At 46.2% G+C, this 12,275-nt stretch overlaps 1 long non-coding RNA gene across 1 annotated transcript; it reads right to left on the reverse strand.

Annotated features, from left to right (window-relative positions):
- Nucleotides 1-5,387: 5,387 nt before the first annotated feature.
- Nucleotides 5,388-10,225, reverse strand: LOC309374301. The gene is made up of 2 exons (XR_014170498.1): nucleotides 9,271-10,225; nucleotides 5,388-6,412 (listed from the first exon to the last, which is right to left on the reverse strand). It is a non-coding gene; the product is annotated as an uncharacterized lncRNA (long non-coding RNA).
- Nucleotides 10,226-12,275: the final 2,050 nt, after the last annotated feature.

Here is a 12,275-nt window from a genome sequence, read left to right on the forward strand (position 1 = left end):
CAGGCAGTCAAGGACTTGCTTGTCTCAAACTCGGTCTTGGCACACTTTGACGAGAGGCTGCCAGTTGTGCTAGCATGCGACGCCTCACCCTATGGCATTGGCGCTGTCCTGGGACACCAACTCCCGGATGGAAGAGAGGTACCGGTGGCATACTTTTCCCAGACACTCAACGAAACCGAGCGGAACTACTTGCAAATCGACAAGGAGGGTCTGGCAATCGTGAAGGGAGTAAAAAAATTCCATGATTTCTTGTACGGGCGGCCCTTCACTGTGGTGACTGACCACAAGCCGTTGCTGGGCTTGTTTGCCCCCGAAAAGCAGACCCCCCCAAGTGCTGTCTCCTCACGTCCTCAGGTGGTCAATTTTCCTTGCCAGCTACCAGTATGCACTGATTCACCGCCCTGGGAAGGCGATGGGCCATGCGGACGCCCTCAGCAGGCTACCACTACCGGAAACAGGCCCCGACCCAGCACCTGCACAAGAGGTTATGAGCCTGGAGCTGCTTCCCGACCGCCCCATTCAGGCACAAGAAGTTGCACAAAATTCCAAGAAAGATAGGGTCATCTCCCGGGTCCTGGACTGGGTGTGGAGGGGATGGCCCAGCAGCAGCCCCGGGCCAGAATTCGCCGGCTACACAACCCGCAAACATGAACTGTCAGCCCACAAGGGGTGCCTGTTATGGGGAAGCAGGGTCGTTGTTCCCCAGCCCCTCCGCAAAAGGGTCCTCACAGCCCTACACGAGACACACCCAGGGGTAGTAAGAATGAAAGCCCTTGCCAGGAGTTATGTGTGGTGGCCGGGGATCGATGGAGAGATAGAGGCCTGGGTCAAACACTGCCAGGCCTGCCAAGAATCCCGCCCAGATCCCCCAAGGGCCCCAGTCCAGTCCTGGGAGTCCGCCCGAGCACCATGGTCACGCCTGCATGTGGACTTCGCTGGCCCCTTTCAGGGGAAAACATTCTTCATAGTGGTGGACTCCTACACCAAATGGCTGGAAGTTGCACTGGTACCGTCCACTTCTACGTCCGCAGCCATCCAGGTACTACGCAGGCTGTTTGCAACCCACGGGCTCCCTGACACTCTCGTCTCAGACAACGGGACTACATTTACGTCAGGAGAATTCCAAACCTTCACAGCGCAGAACGCCATCCGCCACATCCGTTCGGCGCCATTCCACCCAGCCACCAATGGCCAAGCAGAACGCATGGTGCGGACCACCAAGGACACCCTTCGCCGCATGATGCAAGGGGATTGGGATACCGCCTTGCCACATTCCTTTTAGCACAGCACAGCACCCCCAGCTCAACGACTGGCCGGAGCCCCGCTGAACTACTAATGGGTCGGCGCCTTGCAATCAGATTGGACCGCCTTCACCCCGATAGAGCTCAGGATGAAGTAGGGGTGGGGGAAGGCAGGAACCCCCGGACCTTCGAGGCCCAGGACCCAGTGTACGCAAATAATTTTGGGGCAGGCCCTGCATGGGTACCCGCCACAGTCACCAGGGTCACTGGCCCCGTGTCGTACGAGGTGCTAACAGATGGGGGGCAATGCTGGCGCCGCCACTGCGACCAGATACGGCGACGATTCCCGGGAGAAAACCAGGAGGAGGAGGACAGGTCAAGGGAGTCCCAAGGGAACAGTGGGGCAGTGAGGCCCATAGAGCAGCAAGGGCAAGCAGGAGAGGCAGAATCAGTAAATACAGAGAGGACCCGTGAGGCCGAAAGGACACCAGAACCAGAACTACGACGGAGCGAGCAGGTTGCACCAGACCAAACAGCCCCATCACAGCCAGCATCCTTGGAACACGAGCCAGAACCTGAACCCCGGACCAGGGAACACCCCAGGCCACAACGCACACGTAGGCCGCCGGCGTACCTTGAGGACTATGAATGCGACCTCCCGGGCAGGACTGGAACTTAGAGGGGAGGGGTGTTATGTACTGAATTGAATAGGATCCAAACTGCAACAGTCTGATTGGTCCTAGAACAATAGGATCCAAAAGGCAGCAGTCTGATTGGTTCTAGAACAATAGGATTCAGAATGCAGCAGTCTGATTGGTCCTAGAACAATGCAGCAATATGATTGGTTGGCAGGAACCACCCAATCATGCTCCAGATAGAAGTGAATCCACAACCTGATTGGCTTACAGTAGAATTCCAGAATTAGCCAATCATGTGCAGCCCATTGTGTAAATAATGTATATAAAGCAGATACTTTGAGGGGACATTGATTCATTCCTCCTCACCACTATGAGCTGAATAAAGAGCATGAAATCACTTTGCGACTCTGAGTATATTTCACCTCCCAAACACTTTCATCTTATTCCCTGTACAGTTGTACCTTGGGTTAAGAACTTAATTCGTTCTGGAGGTCCGTTCCTCACCTGAAACTGTTCTTAAGCTGAGGTACCACTTTAGATAATAGGGCCTCCCGCTGCCGCCGCCGCGCGATTTCTGTTCTCATCCTGAAGCAAAGTTCTTAACCCAAGGTACTATTTCTGGGTTAGCAGAGTCTGTAACCTGAAGCGTCTGTAACCCGAGGTACCACTGTATTGTTAGGCTTTTGTTTAGTTATGAAAAGGTTAAATAGACCCTCCATGTTTAGAGATAGTGTACCCCTTATTTCTGGACCAACACTGGGTCCTGAGAGCATGGGGAAAGTATACAATGTGGTCCTGGATGCAGAATTGAGATCTCTGAGGATCTCAGCTTTAATTTATTTAAAGAAGCCAAGTTTCTGGTCCCAGTGAAGAAGGAAGTAAGCCACCTGTGCTTTCCATTCAGTTGCTCAGAAATAAACCAAATTATTTCAAAATTCAGGAAATTGCCTGAGAGTTTTTCCTGAACTAATTAAAGGTCAGTCTGATTTTTCCCACCATGAGGCTCCAAGCCCCTTTCACCCCAGCCAGCCTTCTTCCATCCCATAATAATAATAATAATAATAATAATAATAATAATAATAATAATAATTTATTTATACCCCACCCATCTGGCTAGGTTTCCCCAGCCACTCTGGGCGGCTTCCAACAAAACACTAAAATACAATAACCTATTAAACATTAAAAGCTTCCCCAAACAGGGCTGCCTTCAAATGTCTTCTAAAAGTTTGGTAGAACGGGTTCTCCCTAAATGAGAGCATGTGTTGCGGTTGGGGAATACAATCCACCCTGTTGTTACTGGGCAGTTTTGGCCAAACCAAGGACCTTAAATGGTTAATTTGGTTACTGGGGAGTTTTGAATGTTGCTAGTTTGGAGGAGGGGTCAGAGGCCATAAATATAGGACGCCCAATGCTGGACGTCCTCTTGGCTTTTTGCACCGGATCACCCGCCCACCCTCCCTTTAATAGGGGGGGGGGTTCTTGATCACTTGACCTTGCTATGCCTGTCATGGGGTCGTTCGCCTTGGAGTGGGGGCCTGGTAGGAGTTTTGCCATTTGGCGGATTGGCTAGTGCCATTTGGTTTTTGCCTACTGCGTAGCAAATTGTCACAACTTGTAAGGTTGGTGGTTAGGCATTGGTTAAAATTGGTTGGTGGAGGGGTAAGTGCCTACCCCTCCAATGGTGGTGCGGAAAAGGGAATTCCGTTAAAGGAATCCAGGGGCTTGCCATTCTTTTCGTCCTTGTCCCTGGAATCGGACTTGGGCTGTGCAAGCCCCACTGGAACATGAGGGTGAGAAGTGATGGACTGATGCCCAGCTTCATTTTCTCACCCAATACTTGTTTCCCATGCTGGCTTCCGCTAGAATCTGGAAGTCAGTTCTGTCCCTGGGCATGGACAGATAGTCATAACCAATGCCTAAGCAACCACTCACATTTTTGTATTTTGAATAAAGTTGTGGCCAAAATTATGCCAAAAACCTTAAACAAAAATTGATGTGTGATGTGTGACTTTTTGGTGGGGGGTGGCATTGTGGGACTCAACACGCAATTATTTTTCTCTTTGACATCTGGTGGGAGGGCGTTCCACAGGGAGGGCGCCACTACCGAGAAGGCCCTCTGCCTGGTTCCCTGTAACTTGGCTTCTCATAGTGAGGGAACCGCCAGAAGGCCCTCGGTGCTGGACCTCAACGAATCCTCAAACCTGAACGATCCTCAAACCTCATAAACTTGGTTGCTGTGGCTAACGATAAGCAAACACAGGTAAGGGAAAGAAACACAGAGGATGCACATCAAACTCCCATATCACCCCTATGGAGGGACACATCTACTATGCACAGACACATCATTGAGTTTTGGAGGTTGCACAGAGACAAAAAAGTCTCCTCCAAACCATAGGTGTGTATTGTGGAAGAGGAAGTCCCAGCTCCCTCCAGGGATGCCCTTGTTCTAATGGGTATTTACTGATGGAGGATATTCCCTGCCTCCTTTCCAGTTGTTTTCAAAACTGAAGCCTCTTAGTTCAGCTGCCTGCGATGGCTGGCCCAGTTGAATTTAAGGGAAGTGGGGCAGCGTTGGTGGCTGGGGTCTGTTTTGGTGCTGAGTGGTTATGAGGGCCTCCCAGCCATCTAAGAATTTGTCTCCAGCTCAGATTTTAATCTGAGCCAGAGAACAATTCCAGTTGTTTACACTTCTCTCTTCTTTGAGCCCCTGGACTCCATATCTTGGTCTGACTCCACGAGTTTCAGTGGCAATTCCTAGTCTTTACGGCTGTAAAAATCTGCCATGAACCATATTGGCCAGTGTTTGCTGACATAGATAAAAAATAGTCCTTTATTGTGAAACAACCAGTTAAAAAGCCGTTAAAGAAAAAAATCCAATACATTTCAAGCCCCTTAGAATTTCCTTCAGGGACTCCTAAAACTGTTTACAGTGAGGACAAATACCTTCTTCCAGCCTCCTGAAAGCTCTGGCATCTGGATAAGGGAGAAAATGCTTATTTCCATCTCTGTAAAGTGATCAGTGCCTTGTGTTTTCAATGGCCAGCCCACTTTGAAAAAGCAATAGCCTCTCTTGTGGGCTTTGTGCTATGTGGGTGCTGGCGCCTGCCTCACAAAACTGCATGAAATATAGTCCAGAAGCGACACAATAATGTGATTACTTCATACGCAGCGGTGTCGAGTGTGAAATTCACCAAATGATTAACGGTATGAGCCTGCTGTAAAATATCATCCTGATGCTTTGCTGTTGCCCCGCTTGTCCAGTTTTTAGCGCTGGCTTTCAAACAGTCAGAAAACTAAACATGATTATAGCAAAACATGGCTTCATTAGTCCCCTCGGGGAATTAATTACCTGCTTTATCTGAGAAACTGTAATAATCCTCTTAGGTCGTGAGTTGTTAATCTATGTTAACATTGCAGTGTAGGTCAGAAGTGTGGAACAAGACAATCTATATCCTGAACAATCCTATTGGTGACATTTCTTTTCCATACAACGACCGAGACAAAGAGATATCAGAAAAGCAAGCTTTTAATAATTTTCTCCTTAGCTTTTGGGTACTGCTGAACAAAGGCAAGGACATACAGGGATGTGCACTTCATATTAGCCTTTTCATTGCAACTGTCATAGCAGCATCTACTATGGATTAAAGAGATCCATTCTCAATTTTTCTTAAAACTTGGTTGTGTCCTATTCAAACCTAGTGCAGGAGCAGAATCACTTTTCCTTTTCTTTTTTTGCAAACAATGCCAGAAATGATAAAAAGCCTGTTTGTAGTGTTTGCACCTACAGTTTCTGCTTGCAAAAAGCGGGAAGCAGCTTACCAGATTGGGGGGAGCAGCTATGCGAGGAGAGAGAGGGGTGAGACGGTGAAGTCAGTGCAAATACAATAGTGGAATCAACTTGGTGATCCTGCCAGTGGTTTGCACCATGCTGACCAATTTGGTGACCTTGCCAGTGAGTTTGCACCATGCTGACCTGCCTGCCCTCTTTCTCCTGTTAAGCAACAGTTACCCAAAGCTAGGATAGCATTTCCACACTGTCCTGCGTCTGCAAAAAAAATGTTTATTCATTAAATTGCCTTCGGTGAAATTGTTGTCAAGTCAAGCTGGCTGGTAGCATCTGGCCCCCTGATTTTATTTAGAGTTGCACAATATTTGTACCGAGGTATATTTTCAGTGCAAACATAGTCCTCAGAGCTGGGACCTGACTACTCATATTGAGTGAAGGACACTGGTGGTGCTACAGAAAAAGAAAGAATAAATGCGATGCTTTCAGAACCTCCAAAACATACCAGGGAAAAACCCTTTCCTCGCCTTGTTTGTAAGCCAACTGGCTGCTCCTTGATTGGCTGCTGTTTCAGGAATATGAATCAGATGATGAAATGGACTGTGCTCCACAAAAGTGTTTGCCATCCAAACTTTGGTCATCTAAGGTATCTCAAGACTGTTGGTTGTTTCACATATTATCCTTTGTGCTTGCACTGCAGCAGCTGAAGCCTATGACCAGGACTGGGCTGTAAGGAATGTCCTTAGAAGCTGCAGAAACAAAGAAAATTGTTCTTGTCAGTGGTGAACCACATTTGCAAAAGAAACTGTACTTGAAAGTGCCAGAGAATAACATTGTTTGACAATCTGTTCCTATTACTTCTTACTTGCACTAGGCATTGTGACTTTCAGATCTTTCAATCTTTGCAAACTTGACTGCTAGACTATTTCGTGATTTTAAATTTAACACAGACCAATAATCACCCAATGAATTTGAGACTCCTCATACGGAGCTCAACTTCTCTTTAGCACAATATAAATGAAATACAATCCCCATGCATCCAACTGATGGAGATCCTTGACTTTTTTCTTAAGGCATTGTAATTACTCCTTGATTCATTTTCCTTTGAATGGAACAGTTAATAGAAGTTATTTTTAGCGCTGCTCCTATGCAACTCAGGTTGAAATAAAATGTTTTATTTCCCCCAAGGAGCAATCTGTTTAAAATCATTTCTCAAGCCTGGCTACTATCAGTAGCACTGTCAAAACCTCATTATTACTGACTTCATGTTTTGAATTTTATTCAGCACCTTTTCAGCCACTGGTCACAGGAAGCTTTGGCAGGCCCAAATAACTGTTTGCAGTATTCATATGGGAGCATGAATAGAAATTAGGCAGAGCTAAGGCAGGATAAGGACGCAGTCAGACAGACAAGGCTAGCAGCGGCTGTGTGTCAACCAAAAGAGAATATCTCCATCTACCAGTGAGTGAGCTAAAAGGGCAAACAGGAATGGCAGCTTGAAACACCCTGTCAGGAATTGAGACTGGAACTGGGAGATGAGTTTATTTTGTTGGATAATGTCTGAATGTGATGTAAGTAAGGTCCATGTAAGTAAGGGAATGAGAAAAGGAAAGAAAGAGGGTTGGGGAAGGAAGAAAGAAAGAAAGAGAAAAGAAAGAAAGAAAGAAAGAGAGAGAGAGAGAGAGAGAGAGAGAGAGAGAGAGAGAAAGAAAGAAAGAAAGAAAGAAAGAAAGAAAGAAAGAAAGAAAGAAAGAAAGAAAGAAAGAAAGAAAGAAAGAAAGAGGCACAATGGGTAAACAATGTCTGTCAAGTAGCTGTAAAGCATTATAGACAGAGAGACAGAGATAGAGATAAACAATTAACTTATTTTTCGCTCCTTAAGACGCACCCAACCATAAGACGCACCTAGATTTTAGAGGAGGAAAACAAGAAAGCAACGCAAAGCGTCTTGAGTGAAGAGGCAGGAGCAGTGGCGTAGCGTGGGGGTGCAGGGGGGGCCTGGCCGCACTGGGCGCAACATCTGGGGGTTAGGGTCAGGGGGCACAAATCCACGGGTTAGGGGGCGCAAATCCACGGGTTAGAGGGTCAAATTACTTGCCTTGTCCTGGGTGCTGACAACCCACGCTACGCCACTGGGCAGGAGCGCTCCCTCTTTGCTCAAGAGGCTTTGCGTGGCTATCCCTGAAGCCAGGAGAGCAAGCGGGATTGGTGCGCATCGATCCCTCTTGCTCTCCTGGCTTCGGCGATAGCTGTGCAGCCTGCATTCGCTCCATAAGACACACATTTCTCCTTACTTTTTAGGAGGGGGAAAGTGCGTCTTAGCGAAAAATACGGTAACTATCAAACTACATATTCGGCATGGTAGGTTCCTAGAGAAGCTGGGACAGGCAGCAGTTTTAATTTTATTTATTTATTTAGAGCAGGAGTGAGGAAACACTGGCTCCCTAGGTGTTGTTGAACTTCAATACCCATCACTGGAGACAAATAGTCAGTTTATGCATTCACAACAGTGACCAGAGGAGGAGTGACTCCTGGGAGGAGCTTGGAGAGATAAAACACCATCGTGCACCTGTAGCAGCAGAACATGGATACCTTTATCTACCCTCTGCAACAAAACACGTCCCTCCCATATCGGTCTCTACAGCTACAGCAGGCGCTGTGACTGTCAGGGACTGAGCAGAGGAGAATGGTGGAGAACGCCTCCCCATCCTGACCCTTCCAAGGAGGAGGAAGAGGAAGACACTATATATTTACAACAGGGCGTTGAGGGAGGTAGCAGCTCAGAGGCAGATGAGGGGAAAAACTGGGAAATCGTGGGAGGGCTGGAACAACACCCAGCTGACATGTTGTCATTAGGAAGCATTCCAAACGATCCATCTGCCAGAACCTGGCGAGCCTTAAAAGTAGGAGAGCAAAGAGCTCAAAGACAGAGGGCATGTAGCAGCACCCACAGAGGAGATGATGAGAATGACGAATGAGGAAGTGGGAAAGATGGGGGTGGAGATTCACTCGGGATGCCATTATCCAAGAGGCTGTGTTCTATAGCATCTCTCTGTAAAAATTGAAATAATAATAATAATAATAATAATAATAATAATAATAATATTTTTTATTTATGCCCTCCCCTCCCCAGCCAAGGCTGGGCTCAGGGCGGCTAACAAGCAATAATAAAAACAAGTTGAATGAATACAACTTAAAAACAAAATTAAAATACAACATTAAATTATTGAAACATTAAAATATTAAGATGTAGCCTCATCGCAGGAGGAGAAAGGAAAAGAAAAAAGAAAGAGGGGGAGAGAATCAAATTGTCTCCAAGCCAAAGGCCAGGTGGAACAACTCTATCTTACAGGCCCTGTGGAAAGAAATCAGATCCTGCAGGGCCCTGGTCTCATGAGGCAGAGCGTTCCACCAGGCCAGAGCTAGTGTTGAAAAGGCCCTGGCTCTGGTTGAAGCTCATCTAACTTCCTTAGGGCCCGGGACCACTAGGGTGTTGCTATTTATGGACCTTGAGTCTCTCTGTGGGGCATACCGGAAGAGGCGGTCCCGCAGGTATGAGGGTCCTAAAAAAGGACGGTAAGAAACTTTCCCTTGTCTTTATACTTACCTGGACAACCAGCTGGGAGCCGCTGACAGCATCCTGACAGTAACTCTCCAATGGTTTGACTTTACCCCCGAAGGCACTTTCTTCCATCATCTCCCAAGACAGATGGATACCAACTCTCTCAACTCAACAACTCCCATCAACCCTAGGAAGCTCACTTTATAGCCTTATGAGAACTTCTCAGAGCGGCTTATAAAAGATTCCCAGATGAAAAACGGCAAGTCTGGTTTCAAGCAGAGGAACTCAGGTGACATTTCCTGCCCTCATTCTTGGGTCTGCCCTGATTTTGACCTTCACCCTCAAACCGTAGAGGCAGCAAAGCCTACTGAGAATCTTGGAGGACAAAGGAGTGGGAACTGAGCAGCTTGAATTCACTCAGCTCATAATGGAGGCAAGTCTTTCCTTGCTGGCAATTGGCCGTTGCCTGGCAACAATTCTCACTGAGGACCGCGAAGGCAAAGGAGTGGGGCTGAACTACCAGAACTTGTTCAGCCCATGATGACCTTACATAGGCATTTTCTATTGTCTTTGCTCGGTGTGCTGTGCAAACCAGCAGTTCTGATTGCTAAGAATGGGAAGTACAGCATAAAAGAGGCTAAGAGAAAGCTAAACCACAGTAAGGCTACAATCCTAAACTCACTTACCTGGCAGTAAGGCTCTTGAACTTGGAGGGACTTGCTTCTGAGTAGACTTCTATCCTATGTATAGCATTACACTGTCAATGATCTTTAATATGGACAGTGCTTTTTCTGGGGGTACTCAAGGGCACTCAGTATTGGCATCTTTTTTTTCTAGAAGAAAAGCACTGCAGATTTATGTGTAGGGAATATAAGACGAAGCTAAACTATAGCTGAGAACTGGGTCCCACCTTGTTTTCCATCATAATCTGGAGATTATACCAAAGATATACCTCCTTTTTTATTATTTAACTGCTAGGCAAATCTAGCCAGATGGGTGGGGTATAAATAAAATTATTATTATTTATTATTATTTACATGAACTGTAGGACAAATGTACACACTGAAAGCTGAATAAAAATGGATTGGAATTGACTAAATATATAATATAATGGAAACATTCTGTGGCGGAGGGAAACTAGATTATCCATTGGTGTCTTTCCAGTTTTATTGTTCTTAAATTTAGCTATAAAGCGTTCACATAAAATGTGGTCAATTCTAATGCTCAAATGGTAGTGATGTTTAGCACTTATTTTGTGTCTTAAAATCATTCATGTACATTACCTCGCAAATCCTTTTAATAGCCCTGAAAGGTAAGCTAGTGTACTACTTTTCTAGTGTTGCATATAGAGGGTCTTAAGCTGAAATTTTCGGCTTGCCCAAAACCACACAGTAAGTTTTGAATGAAGACTCTCCAGCTCACACTCAAGAGTCACTATGCTCAATCAGTTCCATGTAACGTCACAGACGCCATTAAGTGGTATTCTGAGCGGGGATATCCTCAAAACCCATTGAAGAATGTGCTGAACCTTCTCAGAGCTCTTTTGGGTCTGCTGAAATCCGTTGGCTGTTTTGCCCAAAGCAGGAAGCTCATCTTGACATTTCACATTAGGTCAAACTCACTACATTAGATCAAGGCTTAGTCATACTTCAAGTAGACCCATACAAATCAATGGGACTGACTTAAGTGCAGTTGATTTCAGGGGGTCTGCTTTAAGAAAAAGCAGCATTGGGGCACTGGTCTGAAATATGGTCCTGATCTGAAATATGGTCCTGATCCTGGCCCAGAGCAGTCTTCTATCAAAAATTATCTCCTTCCTAGATGTTAGCTCCAGAAGCGCCATATGGGGGCAAGTAGAATCAGAGAGACTCCTGCCAACCTAGCAGTTCGAAAGTACGTCAAAGTGCAAGTAGATAAATAGGTACTACTCCAGCGGGAAGGTAAACTGTGTTTCCGTGCACTGCTCTGGTTCGCCAGAAGCAGCTTAGTCATGCTGGCCACATGACCCGTAAGCTGTACGCCGGCTCCCTCAGCCAATAAAGTGAGATGAGCGCCGCAACCCCAGAGTCGGTCATGACTGGACCTAATGGTCAGGGTTTCCTTTACCTTTACCTTTACCTAGAATCAGAGGGAATCAGAGAATTCTAGACCAATCCCCTCTAGACCAACCGTTTCCAGTGCAGGAATCACAGCACAAGCATCTCTCACGAAACAAATCTGCTCCATCTTCCCTGTGAACAGCCCTTCAGATACAACAGAATAACAGAACCATTCACAGAGTTGGAAGGGAACCACCAGGGTCATCTAGTCCAGCCCCCTGTCGTACAGGAATCTTTTGCCCAAGATGTGGCTTGAACCTATGACCTTCAGATTAAAATTCTCCTGCTCAGTCTCTACTGATTGAGCAATCACACCTGGATATGGTGATTTTGGGTAGGAATTTGGTGCAGGCCTCAATCCGGATTGCAAACATTGTTCCCCGTGGCTTTTTCTTTAAAAATAAAAGTGGCTGCTTTAAGCACACCCTTTTTTCTTCCAAACTGTGAGTAACGTGACATATAGTGGCCCTAAGCATTCATTAAAAAGTTGCCTTATGCAAAATGCGATGGCAATGCCTACAGATGTATTTGTAATGGCAGGAATAATGTGTTCTCTGTTGAGAATTTTATTGTCCATTTCTGAATACATGAAACAAGCCTCTTTCTCCTCGCTGTATTCTACCTCCTTTTCTTCTTCTGCTACAATTTTGGGTTGTTTTCATGGCCTCTTCATGTTTCTCAATCCTTTATTGGCATGTATTCCGCCTCTCTTTGTCACCACTCGCATGGCACAGTCAGTGCTGAATCTGTCTAGCTCATGATTTTGTATTCCTAAAGGAGACTTTCATTTAAAACTGTCCTTCAGCTTTTGTCCTCAGAGATGGACGGAGGGGGGGGGGGAGAGAGAGAGACACCAAAACCCAACACATTCCTTCAGAAGCATAATTGGGGACAATGGCGCTGTGCACTCTGTAAAGAATGACATTCTTCTCTTCAAAGTTTCCTTAATCT

Source organism: Podarcis melisellensis (genome assembly GCF_964234715.1).
Source record: "Podarcis melisellensis genome assembly, chromosome: 7".
Classification (NCBI taxonomy): Eukaryota; Metazoa; Chordata; class Lepidosauria; order Squamata; family Lacertidae; genus Podarcis; species Podarcis melisellensis.